Below are 22,578 nucleotides of genomic sequence, written 5' to 3'. Positions count from 1 at the left end.
TCTGCTGTCCTGGGTTAATTCCAGGTCCAGAAACAGAAGTACTGGAACCCTCTGAATGAGGTGATGTGGTGGTGACTATTACCAGTTCTCATAACAGCTCTTCCCTCAGGAGACCTTCAGGGTAGATCCATTAGCTCTCCTTTGCAGGAGAAGTGGAACTTTCCATACTGCCTGCATGTGTCTGACCATGCTGATAATGAGATTTTCTCTGGAGCTGAAGCAGCTTTTGGATTAGTTTTGGAGAGGGCTGATTCTCTTTTTCATTTGGCACCAGTGCCAAGGGCAATGGCCAATCTCAAGAAGACTGTTCTGAAAGGACTGGCCACTTACTGATCTTGCTCCTCTTGCAGCCAAAGACCACCTTGGAGCTGTGTTCTGGCATGGATTCAGTGACATTTAAGGTACTTACATCTTGTGGAAGCTAAAGACCTCTTTTTTTTTTTTTTTTTTTTTTTCTCACTCTACAAGTTTGCAGACAAGTGAGAACTGCAGTTGTTCTCTTAGCAGAATTTCTGTTCAGAAAAAAACCAGTCCATTTCTGAAATAAAATGGACGGGGTTGTCCCCTCCCTACAGGATCTTTTCCTGGACTGGTGGAAGTTATTGTGAGTGTTCTTTATGGGGTGGTCAATACAGAGCAAATAGATTCTACCATCAGTGTGGAGTATATATGTGCTGGGTAAAGGAAACATTAAACACACAGAGCCCAGTCTCACCATCTTTGTGGACAAAAGCCTGAAAGGTTTGCAAAAAGGAGAAAGGGGACAAACCTCTTTATGTGGAATCAGGAAATGTGACAGCCTACACTATAGATTGTCCTTCAGTCATATCTTCTGGGTTTTAATAATTCAAGTGGCTTACCTATGTTTTGAATAAACCACTAAGTTCTCTGTTTGGGTTTTCTTTTAAGTCTAAAGTTATGAATCACCATCTGTCTGCTTTTGTTTTCTGCTGAAAATAACTAATGTGGAAATTTCACCTAAGCAGGACAAACTAAACTAAGTTGGAAAGGCTTAACTATCTAGATCCTAACTCTCAGTAGGGGCTTATGGAACACTGGCTTATTGAATGACATTCTGCAAATGTTTGTTTTGATATTCCCAATTAGAATTAGCACATTATTGGCAGTCAATCCTGTGTAACATTTGGAGCATGATTGCATAACTTGCCTTTGGTGTTTTGTTGTGCATCAGGTATGGGAGTTCTGTCAGCAGAAGCAGCAGCCTAAATTAGGAGCCAGCATCCAATATCTGCTTTTCCTTAGCTCAACCTGTTAATTTCTCTGGGTGTTATTGCTTTTTCTGATATCATATAGACAAGTCCATCTGCCACAGGTGTAAAGCCAACCTGTAGTACTACCAGTAGTAGTACTGGATTGCTGAGTTGATGGGCAAGGAGTTTGTTTCAGCAAGTAATGCTGTTCAGTACTGTTGTAATGGTTCTCACAGCTCTGATTTTAAAATGCCGTCCTGCTTTATCAAAGCAGATCTGAGATAAGATTTGAGGAACTAACATATATCATATATGCCATTGAACAGGTAATATTATCTTAATTCTCTTTTCATATCAGTCTGCAGCCAGGCATTACATATCGTGGACAATACAGCCAAGTTACCCTTGCCATAGCACCCCAAACTAATATTTACTTTCTCTCTCATTTCTCAGCGAAAACACAGGTTAGGCAAGTCTTTTGCTACTTGCCTACTTGTTGACAGATATAATTCTTTTAACAATAAGTTAATTTCATAGTCTGATATTCAGGAAATGCGTATTTTTGGAAATATCTAGATCTTGAGTTTTGATATTTGAAAAATAGACTGAATAATGGGGAAGAAGTGTAACAGGGACAAAAAATTCTGAAAGACATGAAGGAGCTCTAAGCAGAATAATATTAGTATGTCCACAGTAGCATTTGTAAACATGTGTAGGTGGAACATGGAACATCTCCCAACAGACTTCTCCACAGCCAGTCTCATCCTACAGAGCAGGAGCACTGTTGTGCTGGGAGAAGCTGAAGAGACAGAGCAGATGAGGTGCCCAGCCTTCAGTTGTAGACTGTGTCCTCCAAATCCCCTTCTCATCAACAGTGCAGTGTTTTTAGCACTGGATTTTCTGGTCTCTTTCCATAAACTGTGAAATTAAGTTACAAGAAATATAGCTTAAGAACGTTCATCCTTAATATCTCAGCCATGTGGATGGCTGCACAGTGAACCTCATTGCTGGGTCTTGAGTGCTCCAGGGGGATGTACAAGGGTGTCCTATTAGCCTCTGCTGCTGATTTAGATATTTTATTGACGCTGGTATTAAAATGTGTTTATGTAGAACAAGAAAACAGTGCAGTGTACCATTCAGAATAGACTTTGATGTCTTGCCTGGTTGTTGAATTCATTACTTGGAGTGTCAGTGCATTAAGCCCCAAGCCACAGAGGAAATAGGCAGAGCAAGAAGAGTTAAGAAAAGCAATGCTCTCCAGACCTGGCCTAAGTGAACCGCTCCAATTATAGCTCGGTAATGAGTTTATTAAAAAAGACAGATGAAAGCAGTAAGTGGTGAGATGGCAATTGTTTTTCATAACTGACCTTAGCTAAATGTAATTTGAATAGACATACATAATGTTAACTTGGAGGTTTTAATTTTGGTTAGGATAATCACAGTTTGAGCACTCTGTGCTCTCCTAATTCAAGATATTAATATATTCCATATTTTCTTAAGGGCCTTGGACGTAAAGTTTAGCTAACAGATGTGCAACAGATTGACTTGGGAACAATCTAAGGCTAGTCAAAAGAGCTGCTTTGATTGTAATTTATAATAGGCATATAGTTTCAAATTTAAAAATATATAAGTCTGTGTGACTTCTAATGCTTGTGATTCACAGGCAGTTACCACCAGTTCCCATTAATGGAAAATGATGATGATGATTTACATAATGCTAATATCTATTCATTATTTAAATCCTTAATTATGTGTGCGGCCATGTGGTGCAGTAAAATAATAAAAGGATAAAAAATGCAGGAAGTAATGGTTCTTTCAAGCAACTGGGAAGTCAGGTGGCCATTACATTAAAAAGAAAGGAGATGAAAACCATATTTGTACCACCTTTGGATGGTTTTTTAAAAAGGGAAGGCTTCTGTCAATACTGTCTTAATATTTGGGTCCTAGTTCTACCTCTGACTTTTGCAATATAGCTTCAGAACTCAATTTTGTTTCTCTTATTTGAAATGAGAAATTTCTCAATCCCATATGAAAATTGGTTGTTTTCCAGAAAATCAGATCCTAACTTGTTCTTCCCTTGATAACACTGCCTACTTGGAGAGTTCAAAAGTTCACTTGTAGATTTTCCTTGCCTGTGGTTCTTCTTTGCTGCTTTGGATTTCTGAATGAACATCACAGGCTACAGGGTACTCATTGCTGGTCTGTTGTAACCTTTTCCACAAAGTTTATATACGGCTGTTCCCATAAGGACACACTAACAATTGACTGCTTTGCTGTTTTCCTGTTCACTTATTCTTGATTAATACAAATTTATGCGGTACTGAATCTTAATCTCAGTTCATATCCAGTGCTGAATTTTCATATCTGCTGGAGCTTGAAAATTGAATTGTGTTTACTCTAGGTGTATTTTTTGATGGCAGAGTTCAACTGACCTTTGTTGGTTTGTTGCGGTTGGTTTGGGGTTTTCTTTTTGGGTTGGTTAGTTTGGGGTTTTTCTGGTGTGGAGGGTCAGGTGATAAGCAAGAATATTTCTGAGAATGAATGCTGGAATATTGATCTTGCACTAAGGTAATACACGGATGCTGTTCCAGGATAAGAGCTGGGAGACAGGACGTTAAGATTGGAGGGTAAAAAAACTCCCTTAGGCAATGCAAGAGATGGCTTAAGAGTTGCCCATCAATTTTCAACACTTCAATTTGACTCCAAAACATAATAATGAACAAGTCTGTGCTTATCGAATATTAATGATCAAAGTCCTGTCCTCAGCCACCAAGCTACACTTGCAATTAAATAGATTAATAACTTCCACGTTGTTAATGATAGGGGTCTGCAATCGGTGCTGCCTTTTGAATTCAAGGGTCTGATATGTCACTGATGTCAAATGCATAATTGCTGTTGGTATTCCTGAAATGGGATCATTACCATCTTACTCTGCTGCACAGCTGAGATTGGTTGGTGCCATTTTGTATGTTGTTCAGGCAGCTACTTCTGCTGGGCTTGTCCAACCCAGTAGATGCTGCTGGGTCAGTTTTCTTTCAGTTTTGGGGCAAGAGGAGGGAGGCCCATGGCATCCTTTTTGTACCAGAGCCTTTTGTGCAGGGACTGCTCTCTCCAGGCCTCTTTGTTGGGCCCTGAAATAGCCCATGAGAATGATGGAGCAGAGTTTCTCTGACAGATCTCCCTAAGGATGTGCCAGGGTTAGCTGGCGCTGTTAGGCACATCAGATGCACTCATGCTTTCCAGTAACCTGTTGCTGTATTGCACTAAATAGACACAAATTCTTACAACCTGTGTGTCTGGAGTAGGTTTCAGGAGAGAGGGATGGATCACTTGAGTTTGATTTGCATGCATCATTACAGTAGACTGCAATGAATATCCTGAGGAAAGTCTTTCTTTGGCTCAGGGAGAGAAAGCAAGATGCAATGTTTGGGCCCATCTTTTGACTGCTCCCGGCCTCGTCCAAACAGACCCCTACTCACAAGTGCTAATTCCTAGCAGCTACAGAGTCACAGCAATTGGAGCAGGATTTTCCACAGACCCTGCAGAGACATCTCTAGAAATCTGTCCCACTTTGAAAGCTTGGTAGGTCTGTGCTTTTGGTGGGACTGCATGAATAATCCATGAACTGACCCTAAAGCTGGGTGGAGTGTAGAGGACATATGCAGGGGGTGTGCAATGCTTCTGCAGGACAGATAATGCAGTTGCACTGTAGTTGAGAGGGTGTTGAATGCTGCAGGTTATTAAGAGCTGCAAATATTTCAGTCACTGATCTTTTTGTGCCATGATTGCTACACATTACATTTTTTTGCAGCCCTCTCAGAGTCAGTTGGAGAAATAGATGCTATAGGCAACTTCTGTTGGTTTGATCACATCTCCATAGGAAATTGAAAATGCCAGACAACTCTCAGTAGAAAATGGTCTCAGAGACTCTAAGCTTGCTTGTTACAAATAGAGCTTTACAGTGACAGAGGGAACAAAGTCTATGCCACTGCAATAATGCTCTGAAGTCCTCTGTAAGGTGAAAAAGAAACCTGAGGCATTATTAGACAACACTGCTTACAAATGGCTTGGCTGCAGCAAATTTCCAGTGTACTTTGACATAACCCTCAGCTTTATTGTGGTTGCACTGGCTGCAAGAAACCTTGACAGCAGATTTGATGACTGATATTTCTGTTTTATTCAGACATTTTATTTTATGCTTGCTCCAATCATCCGTTGAGGAATGGATTAAAATTCAAGCACCATAGGATTGCTTGGACAGAAATAGGAGTTCAATAAATGTCATCTTTCATGGCACAAAATTGACTGTTTATAGGGCTAGGCCTTTGATTCAACCCTTTATTGAACCTTGGTTTATGCTGATTGAAACCTTTGCTGAGGACTTAGTATAGAGAACATATGTAATGGCCAAAGCTCTCTGATTGCCCAGGGCTATTTATAGAAGTCTCTGTCCTATTTTGCAAAGAGATCTCTGCACCAAGCACTCTGAAGTCCTGATGTCCTTCATGGAGCCTTGAGCTGCCTTGTGTCACAGAAACAGCCTCTTAATATGTTAAGGTGCTGAAGGCAAAACTTCACAGTAATTCAGGGATCAGAGCCCAAAAACGTCATTACAAAAAGCTGCCGGCTGAATGCAAGCACCAAAGATGTTGCCTCTTTAAGTAATGGCTTTCTTTTTCCCTGAGGACTTCAGGGAAGTATAAGCTGTGACTCTCATATCCAGGACTGACCCAGTTCAAAAAACTGTCCTCACTTCACACTCAGTCCTCTTAGATCCTTCCTAGCTTCCCTCAGGGTTTCATGTGCACAGCACTTGCTTGGCTGCTGGGAGACACAGTCAGCCTTTTCCACTTTCAGGGGGATTTTAATTCCTGGGTTTGGCTGTCTGAAAAATACTTTGGTGAACAAACAGTTCTGTCTGAAGTTTCTTCACCTTCTGTGAAGAAAGTTATATTCTCAACCCAAGTCCACTCAAAACACCCCCCAGTGTTTTATATTGTGGTGGGGAGCCCATCTTGAACATCCTGACAGAGCATTTGTTTTTTCCTAGCTCCCCTGAAAATTTCTGCGCTCTTTTTTTCCCTCTATTCCCTCTGCCACGGTGAACTTTTAGAGGTTGAGCCAGAGGATTCTAAGCTTTGCTTTGGGGCATCTTGTCTCCTTTGCACTGCAGCATAAGAAGATTTTAAAGGTCATTTCACCAGGATGCTGTGGCCTGCATTCTCCTCCAGGCATAAAGATAAAGCATAAACAGTGAAGTCCATTTGCAATGCATTTAAGAGGTTGTAGGGCTCTTTATCTTGTGAATGAGGGGAGAAAGATGTTAACACTTCTGGCTGTGGATGTCAGAGAGACTTCCTTTTCATAAGAAGATATGGTCTTCCACAGAGCTAAGCCCTGAAGAGGAACTTAGCATTTGAGCTTAATTTTCTCACAGCCATTTACTGCAGCAGTGAAGAAAATGAGAAGGAATTGTCTAATGGAATCCTTCCCAGAGTCTCAGTTCCTGAGTTGTGGAAAAGAAAAATATATTGAACTTCCATCATATACTGAGGTTAATCTAAGAATATAAGTCTTTACATGAATATCTTGATCCTTGATTTTTCCCAGAGCTCTAAGGCTGATGCTTTTGAGCTATATAGACCCTGCTGCTTAAGTCCTCTGTGCCTGTGTGGTAAATATGCCATCGATGCCTTGAGGTAGCCAGGCTGCAGCAGGGCATTGTCTCTCACCAAGGTGTCTCTGGAGGATTGGATAGTGAGCGGAGGCTTTACTCATCCATTGCTGCATTCTTAACTGGGAGTGCTTTAGCTAGCAGTGGGAGCACTTCTGCTTTGCTCTGCTCATTCTTCCATTACCATAGAGAAAACTGAACTGCTCTTTGTGTCCTGTTTCTTTCTGGCCATTTCAGAGGGTGATTCAGCACCCCATTTTTGCATTTTATCTGCATTGATTCTCATTTAAGGGGTTTTAACTAAGCACCTGATGTTTTATAGAACAAGTCCAGATCCCGGAGTCCTCACTTTTCAGGTGACATCTACACAGGTTGCTCTGCAACACCATCCTGCAGAGCCTCATCCCCCTCCCAAGCCCTAGACGTTCTGTTGCTACTCAGGCTCATATTCCTAGCTGAATACATGTTCTACTGAGCAGTGCTCCTTTTACCTGTTGGCACAAGGATCATCCAAAATTGCCTAAAAAGCATTTGGCATCCTAATGATCAAAATTTTTAATATTATTGCTGCTTCCAAAGACAAGCTGCTTTTAGATCTGTTCCCAAGATCTCACACGGTGTTCAGAGACTAGCAGAGACAGGGCAGCCAACAAGAATAACAGAACTGCATGTGTGAGAATTCCATTCCATTGGCAAATTTGAAACTCCCACCAGGATTAGAGCCTTTTATCAAATCACCGAGAAGGGAAACATATTTCTTGTAGTAGAGAAGCAGAAGTAGGAATGTAAAGCCCTGAAAAATTTTTGAAATTTTTTGAAATTAAAAAGAAAGGAGATAAAAATCAGTATTTTTGAAAATATTTTTAGCAAGTGAAATGAGGTTACTTCTACAAGCTCTTCTTATGATTCTGGCTGAAATCTGGGGAGCAGAGGCAGTGAGATTCACTGCTGGGTACTTTGAGATGCTGCTAACTCAATTTCCTGCAGAATATCATCAACAAAATCATCTTCCACTCATTCCTGCTTGTTCACTGTTTACTACTTTCTCAGACAGAAGAGAGTTCAGTTCTTGAGACCAGGCTACAGAATTGCACAGGTGCCACATCCTATGTAATACAGTTCATTATTCAAATGTGTCTTGCCCCTTGATATCAGAAACTATTTTATGAAGGAGACAGTAACATCACTTCTTGTTAAATTGCTGCCTTCTAAGAGAGGCTGAGATATTGTAAAGCAACGTTGGATTTTTATGCTATTACACGTAACAACCAGACAATCCAGGGAGCTTTCCTGTTATGCTAAGTGTAGGAAAAGCATCCTTGCTCCTTCTCCTGGTCTACTGCTGCCCCCAACCACCAGGGGAACCTGTGCATCAAAAAGTGTGTTTGCCTGTAGTAGTTCATTGGGGAAAATGGCACTATTCATCAACACTTTTTCAGTTTCTTAAATATTTCATTATTATCCTGTTCCTCCAGCTACTTGCAAACAGAATCCAACATTTAGGAAAAGTGTGTGCTCTGGAAAGTCTAGTTCTGATGTGAAAACTAGAGCTATGGAATAGGCAGACACTGGTTTAAGAAACAGAGCATAGTTTTTTCTATGTACAGTTTCTGATAAATACTTGAAACAGGACTCCCAGTACTGAGTCTGAACACAAATATGAAGACATGCTACATTTGAAAAAAGTAGGACAGAACTTAGAAACCAAACACGTTAAAATCTGGAGGAAGTAGATCCTCCAATGTAAACTATTCACATTATTCAAAGCTGTGTCTAAAAAGGTGCCAAGAGCTTCTGTGCTAGCTCATGAAACACCGTGAGTAAACACTGGAAAATGTGGAGGGATGTACTTGTGGGGTAAGAAATGCTCTGCAGTGCAGCACATTGGAAGGCTTAAGTTACACATAATGCAAAGTTCTTTACTAATTACAATTACCTAAACATAAACCTTCTTCAATTTCCCTAATAACAGATTCCTTTTAAGTTCTCAAATATGTACCATGGAAATTGGCAAAAAAAATTGGAGAAGATGCAGGAAACAACCACAAAAAAAAAAAAAAAAAAAAAGGAAAAAAAAAAGGGCCGAATGTTAGAGAAAAGTTCTGGTAGTGAGAGTTTTAAAGAACTCCATCTTTCCAGCATACAAAAATGAGTTGGAAGTAACCTGATTTCCAACAAAGGACCTTTATGAGAAGGAGAAACTAGGCACTAAGTGGACTCTTTAATCTTGCATAATTGATTTCAGTAATGTCTACATCATTTCTTCCCGGCACTATAAGGTAGCAGAATTAAAACTGACTGGAAAATTTCTGATGAGATAGTTTTGAATTGACACCTGGAAGGTACTGTCTTTGAAAATTCTTTTGATGAGAAGTTTCTCAAGCTCCAAAGAATGTTTCAAGCCCAAGCTAACGAGTCTTCTGGAGTGTCAAAAGAAGTAAGGTAATTGTATGGGGTATGGGAAGGAAAGTTACACTCTGTCATAGCACATAATTCATAGGAGTTTTCCTACTGCCTTATGAAAGGGAATGTGTCATCAGCTAAGCTACCTACTGGTCTGGGAAATACATCTTGACCCTTTTCTTTCACTCTTTTATTTTCTCCTTCTTCTTTTCTATATTGATCTCCCCCGTGCCCCCCATCATTAACACCTTCTCACAAAAACAACTTTTCTTGAAACAAAAAAGGCCCTTTCAAAACCATCCATGCTGTTTTCAGATACAGGACAGAAGATATCTAAATTCAAGAGGGTCACAGGATATTTGTGTGACTCATTTGAATGACTATTTCCTGCAGAGCTGTAGGGAAAATGCCAAGGTAGCTCTTCATGCTGGTTGTTGCATGGTTTTAGTTGGAGCAGATGGATTTTCACTGCTTATGATACAGGCTGGGAGGCCCCTAAGGCAGGTGCAGTTGTGTGAAGTCATGCTCATCCAGTGAATTTGGTTACAACACCAGCAGCACTCCTCATGGAAGCAGCATTCTATAGAGAAAAATTTCCTATTCAGGTGGCTTCTTCAGCAGTTTATTTATGGGCAATGTTTCAGCAATCATATTGCTTCTCCCACATTTTAAATAAGGCATTTTTCTTGTAAATAAAATATTGATTGATCTAACAAGAAAGGCTTGAGTATATGTAGCATAGCAGCTCTAATAGAGAAAAGAATGTCTGTGAAAACAAAAATAAATAAGAATTACATGGTATTTATATGAAAAGAAAGGTGTGACATTCTGTGAACAGCAAAGACCATCCTTGGAAGAAAACTGGCAGAGAAACCAGTTATTTAATGTATAAAACAGTGCATGCAAAACAGGACAGATTTGGATCTAAATATCAATTTAATGTCTTATTTCAGGAGGATTTTGAGCAATAAAGCTTGTCATCTACAAGCTAACAGCTATCATGGGATGATAATTTTTATAAGAATTTATGAATTATGAATTCTCCTTTTTGACATCATGAGTTAGAACACATTAATCCTGCTTCTTCCAACAGTAAACAAGGAATGTTTCTTTCTCAGTTTAACTGATGTATTGTAACTTTCTTCTTTCATTCCAAAGGCTTTATAAAAGTCAATTTTGTTTGCTTGTTAGGGCACCTCAAAATAAAGGAGCTCTGTGCTGTGCTTATAGTTTAGTTCTCAAAACCTTATGCAACAAAACACAGTGACTATTTGGGTTTTGTTCACTCTACCCTGGTGAAGTTAAAGTAGCTGTGAAGGATCCAGTTGTGTTTAATTAGCCAGGTAGGGATGAGAGCTCAGGATCAGTCTGGGCTAAGCACTCACAGACCCACCCTCAGTTCCCAACAGGTTTTGCAGTTTGTTGGAGAACTTGGAGTTCACACAGTTTTGCTGCTGGCAGGGAGGAGCTGTCCCTTCCTGCAGGCCTGTGTTTTGCCAGCTGCAATCACTCATGGAGCTCATCACATTCTGAAGGAATGGAAGAGTAGGATGAGGGTTTCAGCAGAGCTGCAGCATTCTGGTGAGATATGCTAATTGATCTGGTTCAAGCAATGTCTGCTGGAACTTTTCAAGGAATCTAAAGGAATTAAATGCCCGAGGGCCATCAGAGAGTAGTTAAAATAGGGTAACTGTGATCAAGAATTTTCCAAAATTTTTTGTTTGCTGTTTGCCTTTTCATGAAACATGGCACACCTATCTGATTTTCTCCTTGTTGATCATCCTGGGACTTTATTGTCCAGAGTGCTCATTTTGGACTGCTCAGTCCAAGACAGAGGTGTTGGCACTGCAGATGAAAATAAGCACTGGTTTAGTCTCCAAAAAGGACTCTGTCATTTCTGAGAGGAGCATCACAGGAGGCTTTGTTTGACAGCACAGTGACCAGAGCTGCTTACAGTCAGTCTGCTTGCCAAAGTATTCTGGGAAAAACTTGCCCCAAGCTGCAGCTGATTGGCTCAACAACTAAAAAGTCAAGCTAGTCATTGGGCTGTGACAATTATGTGCTTAGTGAAGCCTTTACCATCAAGAAGAATGAAGCTGTATTTTATATTGCACTTCCCATAACCTATTGTCCTGGTACAGTTTCCCCTGTTCAGCTTGTACATGGAAATTTGGTGGATCAAAATATTCAGTTTTCTGTGTTTGCAAAAGGAATTATACAGGAAAAATGTTTCTGTTTGATAGCATCTGTAAATTTTAGTGCATTAAAACTTTCCTTCCAAATGCAGTGAGTTCCTTGATGTCCTGAAATGTTTGTTTCAGGAAAAGGGTTGGCCTTATTTGTAAATGTTACCTTCTATCCTGGATATGGTCTGGGAATCCTCAGCAGCTCTTTCAAAGGAGTGTTAATCAGGAATTCTATTGCCTTGTTCAGGCTGGCTTTACCACAGAAATGTGCTTCCTTTTTAGTGCCACTTTGAAACATCCCCTTGCAATTGCCCTGGCTAAGGTGTGTATGAGGAGCTGAGTTTAAGACAGTTTAAATGAGTTCAGCTCCACTGCCTTGCTAAGTTTGTGCCTGCTTATCTTAAGAACTTGGAGGGTAGCAAAACCATAGAATATTTTTTTGTTGTTTCTTATTTGCTTTCACTGCTAAGAAATATTGTAAAACAGTCTGAAATTAATACTTTTGCATCATCACAAGTTCTGCATTTGGAACATACGTTAAAATAAACTTCCTGTGAGATCACAGACCAATTTAAAGAGAGCTTTGCAAATTAACAAAACCTCACAAATTAACAAAACTTCAGAAAGCTTTTTTTTTTTTTTCTTTCAATTGAACTCCATTTTTACTTACCCATTGCAACAAGAAAGGGATATACTACAAAGAGGAAGTGTACCTGGGATTTAGTCACGGTGGAATCGCCCTTGGCATTTTTCCTTCCTTGATTAAATTTTTATTTTGCTTTTTTGTATAAATGTCAAAAGAATTTAAAGCAGATTTCTCTTGGGATTGTTTCATTGCTTTTGGTGTTTTGGTTTTTTTTGTTTTATACTAAGGTGCATATCTTAAAAACATGGCAATAATTTTTCTTTGCGTCTTAGCAAGGCCCAGTTGCCTGCAGCCATTTCTTTTATTCCTGTTTTGCTGTGGAAAGTGGCTGGTTTGGTTTTAGTTGTTTGCAAGTATCCTTACTTCTGAATGTCCAGATTAATCTCCTATCAAAGCTGACATCATGTCTTTAAAGAAATAGTATTTGGAATTTCAGTGTTATTATAGGAGTAAAAAAAAAAAGAAAAAAACACTTCTAATGAAACTATTTCAAAGAATTTTGAAAAACAGTGCAGTGGGGATCTTTGTGCTTCTCTAGCAGTTTTCTTTCATCTTCTGTATCAGCCTCATTTCCAGAGCTGACGATAATTGATTACAGTCTCCATTTCTTAAATAGCCTTAAGAAAGCATACTGGCATCCCTGTGCCTCATTACAGGATTCGCATCAAGGCCTGGGTGACCTTGTCACTTTTATCTGTGTTACAGAGACACTCTCAACTGTCAGGGGAGATGAAAGCTGCACAATAGAGAAGGATGATTCCTGGAGGGAATGCTTCCATGAGATGCTTGAGCATCTCTGAATAGGAGTGGCATCTTGGAAGGGCTGGAGATGTGCTTGTGGCTAGTGCATGTCTGTGTGATTTTGGACAGGACACTTAGGGCAATGTGTTCCACTGAGTGCCTTGGTGCAGATTCAATGACTCTCTGGGCTTATTTCTTTCCATGGGAGCTCAGGGTGTCTCTTAAGTATGTATTCTGTGCTGCATGGCCCCATAAACCAGGAGATGTTAAACCATTTCATCAGGCCTTTACACTAAATAGATTTAAAAGTGATTCTGAGGTACTGCTGCAGCGGTCAAGGTGTAGGACAGAGGGTTTCATTCCATTTGCATTTCAAACCCTTCTTAGAAAGGAAGTGGAAGGAGCTAGTACAGACCTAGAGCCACCAGGCCCTGGAATGCGGGGTAAAATCTGCATCTCTGGAAACAAGACCTAGAGATTTACACAGGCCTGGGTATAGCAGCATGGAGGTATCTGCAAAGCAGAGGTACTGTTCATACTGTCAGCAAGGCAGACTCTCCTAAGGTAATCTCAAGTGGGCTGGTACCACAATGAAATGTACAATGTGGCTGTTACTGTAGAAGGATATTTAGAAGTCTCTGCTTCAAAATAATATTGGGACTATATCTGCTTTAGTGCTGTAGAGAGCTTGGCTTTTGTAGTGATGAGGAGCATGTGGCTAGGAAAGCTAAATAGGGCTTTAAAGCTCACATCACAAAGGTCTTGCAGCGTTAGAAATTACTCTGCATCCTGAGTGATACTGTCTTAAAGGGAGATCAGATGTTTAACTTCCTTCTCAGTTATCTATGTTTATATTCTTGATTGGAACAGGATAAATGCTTAGAACAAAGACAGTGACAAGGCCCATATTGCAATGAGGAATTACTGAAATATTTAAATATAGTCTATGTCACTTTTACAAGAGAGAAATTTGGTTTTTTTTCTGTTCTTAAATGTCATGTTTTCCTGCTTTCTCTTGTAGGACATCTCTTCTTGGACTCACCTTTTGTAACATCTAATAGTATCAGAGCCCTAAGATGCAGAGTCCTCCGTCCCCACTGTCCCAGGCTGAGCTGCGAATGTCCAGGTCTCTGCATTCCTGAGTGGCATAGTTCCTTAGGCTGGACCATTGCTGTGGAATATTCCATTGCTGTGGAATGCATGTTGTGCAGGTAGCTTGGTGTGCAGCTGGAGTGCAAGTTGCAGGTTGTCTGAGGATATCAGGAAGTGACTGGAGCCCATGGCAAGGGGCCAGGACCTGTCACTGACCCATTAACAAAGAGTGAGGTAACCTGTCTGACTGTGTGTGTGTATGAAGAGTGCAGGAGTCAGGCAGGGCACCCATCACTGGAGCCTCCCATGGTGAAGGGGTCTCTGTCCCAGTACTGAGAGTCTCTAGTGATGGGAAGGTGACTGAGAGAGTAGATCCTGAATGCTCAGACAGGAAGGTTCCCTTAACAGGCAGGTTGTGGTATAACAGCTGTGGAAACAGAATTGTTTGTTCTAGGTTGTGAGAAAATGGCTCTGAAATGACCACAGCATAGATATGGCTCCTTGAGCTGGCACTACTTTACTTCCAGTCACTTGTGTTCAGAATTCACAGCTTCTTAAAAACAAAAGCAACTCGAGCTTTCAAAGGTAATACCCACTTAATATGTACTTGACTTTCCATACAGTCCCACTTTCTCTTCTTCTCTGTCACCTTTTTTGAACGCAAAAGTGAATTGATGAATTATATTCTGGTTTTACGCAGTGAGAGAAAGGGAAATCAACAGTTAGACATTTAGGGCTAGTGGATGCTGCCTGTATGCATCTTCTTTCTTTGCTGGTAGACAATTATCTTTATTCCACAAGACTGCTCTCCAGCTGTGAGGCACAATCCAAGCAGGGACAATGGAGTATCATCCTTTATGGTGTGTTAGCTGTTTGTTTCCTTTCCAGTAATGTGCTGTTTTCTGTGAAGAATTCTGTATTCATGCAGACCTGGTTTTAACACTAAAGCAAAGCTGCATGGTCTCAAGGCTCCTTTGTTCATAAACCAATTTAATAACTATTTTGATTGTTGACAGGTAGACATTGTATATTTGAAACACATCTAACCCTTCAGAGTGGCAGCATGGCTGAAGGACAGCTTGAGGAACTCTGAACAGTCTTTTTTTTGTGTGATGTGAAGGTTTTAGAATGCACTGTGAAGCTTTATGAATAAGGCATTTGAATATAATAAGAGTTTTAGTGTAGATTTACTTATGTTATAGCTTTGCTGATTTCCAGGTGCTGATGATAGTTCAAGGAATAAAGCCAGGTTTATAAAAGTACTTGCTTGGCATTTCAGAGATTCAGTGAGACATGGATGGAAGAGTCTAAGGATCAGTCAGCTTAGTGACAGTGGGAGGGCTTGGGCATAGATAACATCCATGACTGTGATCCACAAGGAACAGTGAATATTTTCAATGTGGTCTTTAATGTATGTATCAAAGTTTCCTTAACAGTGTTCTGCCACAAACTCTGAATATCTGAATGCTTGATCTACCCTGTGCCATATCAGTAGCTGAATATCAGTATTTCTGTGTTTTTAATGAACATCCTGCCATATCTACCTGTAGATGAGTGAGAGTGAAAAAAAAAAAAAAAAAAAAAAAAAACCAGAAAAAAGGGCCAGTTGGGGTGGACAGATTTCTCTTGGTTAACATTCAAAGTGGTCAGCCTCTTGTTATTTGTATGGGACATTGGGTTGCTACAGATGTTATTTTGGTTTCTTTATTCATGGAAGCACTTTTTCTGTCTCTTTGTAAAGTGTTGTTTCGTGTTCTTATCATATAAAGCATGAAGGTAGCAGATACAGGAGCAATGTGTCAAGGGTAGGAGGTGAGGTGAATTGCATAAAAACTTGTAAATGAGGAGAAAATGGTATTCTGGGAAAGATTGGAAAGAAAACGGGAAATCAAAGCTTCTTTCACATATGTAGTAACTTGTATGTATTTCTTTTTCAAAGGGTTATTACAGACTTTCCAACCCAAGGCATATAAATATGGCACAGTGAGTTCCTAACTTAGAGCAGTTTAGACTTATCACAACATGAGCAGACAAGAAATGGGATTACTCTGAGTAAGGAAAATGTGCCTTCAATACTGGCATTCCAAAAAGCTTTGTTTATGTACTTAAAACATTACTGAGCTATTTGAGGCATGGGAAGTATTACACATCTTTTCTCTCAGAAATGTATATTGTTTAGGAAGTGGGAGGACTTATTTTCAATGGCATGTTATTTTTTTTAGCTGAAACATTGGATTTAAGCATCACTGTGCAGAATCAGTTTGGGTGCAGCAGAACCCTTGCACTTCCACGTCTCCCTCACGAGGAGTTGTCCATGCCAGAACATTTTTACACAAGTCTTAGAGAAAAGGAAAGGTGACCAAGGCCCTGCCTTCCCAGATTGTGAGTTAAAGCTTGTTTGAAGCACCAGTGGTTTCCAAAGGATTTATTTTTAAACTTATGCTTTTTGTTGGTGTTTTTCTCTAAACTTCAGGCATTTGAGGCAAAGCAATAACTCTTGAACTTTAAAAAAATGTTTCCAACAAAGAAAAAAAATTTTTAGCTGCTAGGGGAAAAAAAAGTAAAACTAGAAGCAGAAAATTAAAAACCACTAGGCTGGGATCATTTTAATACCAAGCTTAATCAGTTTTTTTTGCCTCCTGTACTTTTATTAAGTACACAAGGCCACTTTTCTGACTTAATAATTGTCTAGTGAAGCAGGGGCTGTTCTGCAGTGAAAAGTATGCAAAGTCTTTACTGTGTACCGTGCCTATCATGTAGCCATTGTTAGGTAAACAGTAGATAATTGTTAGGTTTATTTAAGATCTGCATTTAAAGTGTCACTGTAATAACTAGGGAAGAGGAGACCAGGCTGAGTTAGCATAACTTTGTGGCAGGGGTTCTCTATTATTGCAGAAAAATTAAGTAATGTTAGTCCCACTCATGTATTGGTGGTAGATGAAGAATGTTATTAGGTCCTGTCATTCATTCAGAAGTGTTTCTGTAATGAGTTCTTTAACAAAGGTTGCAGAAGTGGTTAAAGGAAAATAAAAGGACTCTTTGTTCCACTTAGGAAATTGCAGAGAGTTGTTTTTGTGATGCTCGTGAAACAACAATACTGTATTAGAAAAAAAATTGGATTTCAGACCAGAGGTTTAATTAAAAAAACAAACAAGCAAATCCAAATAAAAAGGAGATGAACTGCAAAGATAGTCATTTTCTAAGTCTTCAGCTTCTACAGAAAATCTCCTTCTTGATGCAAGCTAAAGGCTGGGTAGGTGCTGTCCTTGTAGTTGTAGGCAGTATGCTCCCTGCCCATTCTGTTTTGGTTTATTTTTCCCCACAACAAGCCTGAAGACACTGCAGCAGCAAGTTAGCTATCAAAAGATTATGGGGTGGGTTAATCTCTGACTGGGGCTTGTGAGCAGCATGCCATTCTCTGACAGGTATCAGCCCTTCTCCCAAACTCCCTGTGCTGGCAAGGGCAAACAATGACAGGGGAGATGGCAGTCACTGAAAACATGTCTTGGAAGCATCTGTGTCAGCTGCAGACCCTCTGTATGCAGAATGACACTGACACCTCAATGTCTTCAGCCCATTTATTGTAACTGGGCAGGCACTGTGCATTGGTGATTTGGGCTGTTTTGGGAGCTGCTCAGATGTCAGGTTGCTTGAGTGAAAGTTGTTATGCAGAGAGGCAGGGCACATTTGCACTTGTAATGTACAGGTATTACACTTGTCCTGCTGTCCCTGGCTATTATGCCTCCCACCCTGAGGTGGCTGTGCCACTGCAGAGAAGCTGCAGCTCCTGTGAAATCACCTGAAAAGTTCAGATTTTACCATTTAGTGCATGAAGGCAGAAGGGCACTGATTTGTTTTACCATAACTGCTGACACAACAGAGAAGAAGGGATGCCATTCAGAGGGAGCTGACCTCAATAAGTGGGCCCACAAGAACCTCAAGAAGTTCCCCAGTGCTGCACCTGGGTTGGAGCAATCCCAGGTGTAAGTACAGACACTGGGAGAAGGAGTAATTGATATAGAGGTGTGGCCATACTGCCTCAGGATGAATTTCAGTGGAAACAAAGTTAATTCATTACTGTATGTTTTGAAAGTGCTGTCTAAATATGACAGTTCAGTGGCTGGACACCAAAGCTAAATACATTTAGAGATTTTACATGCAAAAATTCCTAACTATTTGAAAAACTTACCTTAGGAACATGCTATCACCCACACAATTTGATCAGGATGAGGGGTATTCAGAAAAACGTTGTCTAGCAACAAAACTGAAGGATTACTGAGTTAGCCCCAGTGTTTAAGAGATCAAATGAAGTGACCACAAATGCATTTTCTGTGCTTGCCTTGCTTATCTCCCTTAAAAATGTGATTCTTTGGCTGGAGATTGTAATGGAGGATACTAAGGGAAGCTTTTCCAAAGGACAAAATAACAGGAGGTTTAGTCAGAAGGTCTGTGTACTCCTAATGTGAGATGTACCCAGCAGATGTGAAACCCTTCCAGAAGCTGGCAGGCAGAACGGGCTGGGCAATCCTGCCAGGGCTAGGCTGCTCTGGTTGTGCTTGAACAGGCTTCCCTTCGTCCGAGAGCTTTTCTCCTGCAGGCTTTGTGATCTGCTGCTGCTCTCCCTGCAGGGAAGAGTTTACAGTGACAGGGCTGTCACCTCCCCCAGCCCAGGCTTTGGCTCGGGTTGGTCACAGCAAATTGAGCCAGGGAAAGCCTTCAGAAAGGAATCACTGGATGGACCTGTACTGGAGAGAGGCTCCCAGTTATCCCTGTGCTGGTTGGGAAGCTGCAGGACAAATGCACGTCTGTAACCCTTCCTGCTGGCTGGCTCAGAGACCGCTAACAGCCTCCTGCTCTTTTCCAGAGGGAGCTTTCCTGCACGCTGCCCTGTCCCCTGTTGTGACCCTCCCTGAGCTCAGCTGGCAGGTGCTGAGAAGTGGCTGCTGATGCAGTGGGTTGTAGGAACCTTGCTGGCAGTTGCTCAAAAGCAGCGTTTCTCTGCAACAGACAACCTCAGATATGTCCAACTGTGGTTTTCCAAGGTTTTATGCTTTGAAGGAAACATTGAAAAAAAACAACCAGTGCTCAGTAAAATTACTGCTCTCTATTTTTGATAAGCCAAATGGGCATAAATTAGAGACAATGTCTGCCCCATGTTTCAGAGAACTTCCTGAGCCTCTGTGAGACAGGACCATGCTTTTCATCTGGCATTTGGGAGGGCAGGAGGAGTGTAACAGGCTTTTCTAATGTAGTGATTTGGCCCTATCAAGTAGACCTGTATTTAGCAATTTGTTCTATGAAGTATAACAAGGCTGTCTGCAGCACTTCAGTGTTTCTAGATGATGTTTGGACTATGCAATCAGAATGTGATTAGGCGACTTACAGCTCAGAAGTGCTTTGACAGCTGCAATTTTGTGGCTGTAGTGGCATCAGCAAAGGTAGTTCTCAGCAACACCTTTTCTGACAGTGTTATCTTGCAATTAGTATTCGAACTTTGGCTAAAGGCCTCACTCTCCTAGGAAGAATTTGTGTGGCTGTGTGCCAATGACTGCAGATGTTTGTCTGACCTGCATCCCTATAGTGGCTCCTTACCTGCTGTATTGCTGGGCACCTGAGCCCTCTTTCCTTGCATAGATCCAAAATACAGTTTCCTTGGCCTGAGAGCAGGATAAATAAAGCCCTGTCACACTCCCTGTGCTGAAAACATCAGCAGATTCCTACTAAAACCCACAGTAAGGCTTGCTTGGAAGAGTACAGCTTGGTAATGTAGTTCAGTTTTGTCCTGCTGTTGGCAGCATCAAGGGCGATGTAACACCAGCCCGTCTGCTTTCTTCATCTTGTGCTATAAAAGAATAATCTCAACATTTTAACCTCGTAACATTAAAAAGGAAGTATGTGATTTCCACTCAGGGACTCAGGAGACACCTGATTAACTGCTACTATTATCATTTTCTCTTGATAATGATTTTTACTGTAGCTGGACAGTAGTGCTGGTTCTCGGGGCTTCAAAAATGATTTTGTTCTTTATTGGAATTTAAGTAGAGCCTTTGAAAAGGCTTGTTGGGAGACAGACTTCTGGCCAAAGTTTTCTTTTTGGAATGAAGGTCCAGGTTTACCTTGTGTATTTTGCATCCTTGCTTTGGGAATTTTCTGACAAGGTGGTAGTCAGGCTGAGGGAAGCACCCTGGACCCATGAAGGCTTTTCAGGGTGCTATTTGCCAAACACGGCTTTTCTGGAAACTGGATTTAGCTTCAGACACACATTTAATTAAAAATGTTCTTTTTGTTCTGATGACTGCCCCAAAATAAAATAAAAATGCATGGTTTAAGGCCAGTTCTTACTGTAACATGACAAAAAAGAGTTGATAGAAGATCATTTGACAAGTTTATGCAATGTCCTCAGTCCCAGTTGTCTCTAAGGAAGAAACCTCTTAAACCAGTTAGACTTTTTATACATGATGGCTCTAATTCACATCAATAAATGGACTGTTTTATTGCACAGACTGTGGAAAAATGGAGTCAGTGTTCAGTTGTATTATTTCACTAATGCAGAACTACTGAGGATGCAAAGCAAGCAAAGCATGATTTAAAGCAAAGCCATTTATTAACACTCCACAAGTTTCTGTTAAGAAAAAGATAAGAAGGTTCCCTTACATTTGCCAAAGTTTAAAAGTATCACAGTTGCATTTGATAATAAGAGCCCATTTACAAATATTTTATTGTGGTTCAATAATTGATAAAGTGATTTACAGCCACCTTGGTATTACATTAATGCTTGCAAAGTACATTATGCTAACCATATTAGCTGAAAATATGTTTTGTAATTGTAGTGGTTTGTCGGTGCATCATCTGTTAAGCTTTTATTGCCAAAGCCTTTTAATTGTTTCTTTGGTTTGTTATTTGAAATTACTAGCTATTTATCTGAAGAGTGCCTGGCCCTTCTGCCTTTTTTCATTAGTGTGTGTGTGATAAAAGTGCTCCTAATAAATGCAAAGTAGCAGATTGTAACAACCTTTCTGTGGTCCAGCATCACAGGGTTGGTTCTGCATGAACACACCTTGTTTTCCCATCTTTGGAAATATCTACCTTTAAAAAGCCCAGTAAATTCAGAAACTGTTCAGTCTAAGCCTTTTGCTTTCCAAGATTAAAAAGCCCCCAAAATGAGTATCACAGACTGATTTCTTCTTGTCACAGGCTTGTCATTGTGCCAGGAAGATGATATGTGCAGCCTAGGAGCTGACTGCTGAAAAGCCTCCAGCATCTCCCCAGAGAGGATTTACCTCCTCCAGGAAAGATTTTCTTTTCTGTTATAAAGCTGTGCATAGGCCAGCAGAATTTTTGACACAGGAAGCCATTGTAACAAACATGGCAGCACCCTGTATAAAGGCAGTAATTTCTTTTTATTTCCCTTATGAAACTCATTTTGTCAAGAAGCTGATAGGTAACATTTTTAACAGAATTAAAGACAAACTGGGATTTTGTGGGGATAACAATGTTGTGTAGTGGTAAGATAAAATAGCAAACAAGACATTTGGAAGAGGGAAAGAACTTCTACAACAGGTATCATCATCTATCTATTTAAAGTTGGGAGGATGCCATCCTATATGTCCATCCAAAAAATTTCCTTGCATTTTGTTCTGAGAAGCCTGGCATTATCTGCTGCTAGAGGTTGGGCATGGGACTCAGTGCTCATGGTTTAACCCATTCCTGATTTTTTTATCAAACTATTGAGACAGTTTGCTGCAATCTTGTTCTATCTTGTGTTCCTTTGCCTCTGTGTGCAGAGCCACAAAGGCAATGAGTGATGCATCTGAACAACTCCTTGAGAAGGTGCATCTTGGGGCTCACCATTGGTTTAAACCTTAAAATAACAAGTATACATACTCACAGGGCTGGTTGCTCTAGGGAAGATATTTTCAGTAATAATAATGCTTTCAGTGCAATGTAATTACCTAATTCATCATTATCATCTTCAAACTGAACAGGTTATTGCAAAGTCAATCTAAAACTATAGCAGATGTTTTTTTCTCCATCACACACATTCTTCTAAATCAAACTTAGTCAACATCTTGATGGGAAAAAGAAACAGCGCCATCACACAATTCACTGAGTGTTTTGTTTTTCTTTACAGGAGTAAAACACTGGAGAAGTGAGTTTTGTGTGGGCTGGATAGTTATGTTTGGGGCTAGGCTGCACAATGCAGTCCCTGCTGAGAGTAATTAAACTGTGCCAGCATTTTCAGACTTGGCTTTTGTGGCTTTCCAGAAGATCAGCTGGGAGATCTCAAGTGCTGAGCTTGTTGGAGGAGAAGATCCTTTGTAAAGTCTAATCTGGTCTAATTTTAGGTGTGCCAGTCAGGAAACCTGTTTCCTTTATGAAATGATTGCATAACATTAGGTTTCAACTGATACTAAGCCTACATTTTCATGACCCATTATTTGTAGTGAAAGCCTCTACATTGCTCTTTAGCTATGTGGTTTCAGACCTTTGAAGGAGTATGGTGTATCATCAGCCCTCTCCACCTTTTGTATGTTTTCTGTCTCCTTTTTCAAGTAGAAGTTCCCAGTTGTACAAACATCTAATTTGGTGACTGACTTCCCAGGCTGGTAATTCTTGGGGCTCTTT

This window comes from Melospiza melodia, chromosome 5, assembly GCF_035770615.1.
Source record: "Melospiza melodia melodia isolate bMelMel2 chromosome 5, bMelMel2.pri, whole genome shotgun sequence".
Taxonomy (NCBI): domain Eukaryota; kingdom Metazoa; phylum Chordata; class Aves; order Passeriformes; family Passerellidae; genus Melospiza; species Melospiza melodia.
The sequence above is the reverse complement of the archived record's forward strand: the minus strand, read 5'-3'. Positions refer to the sequence as shown.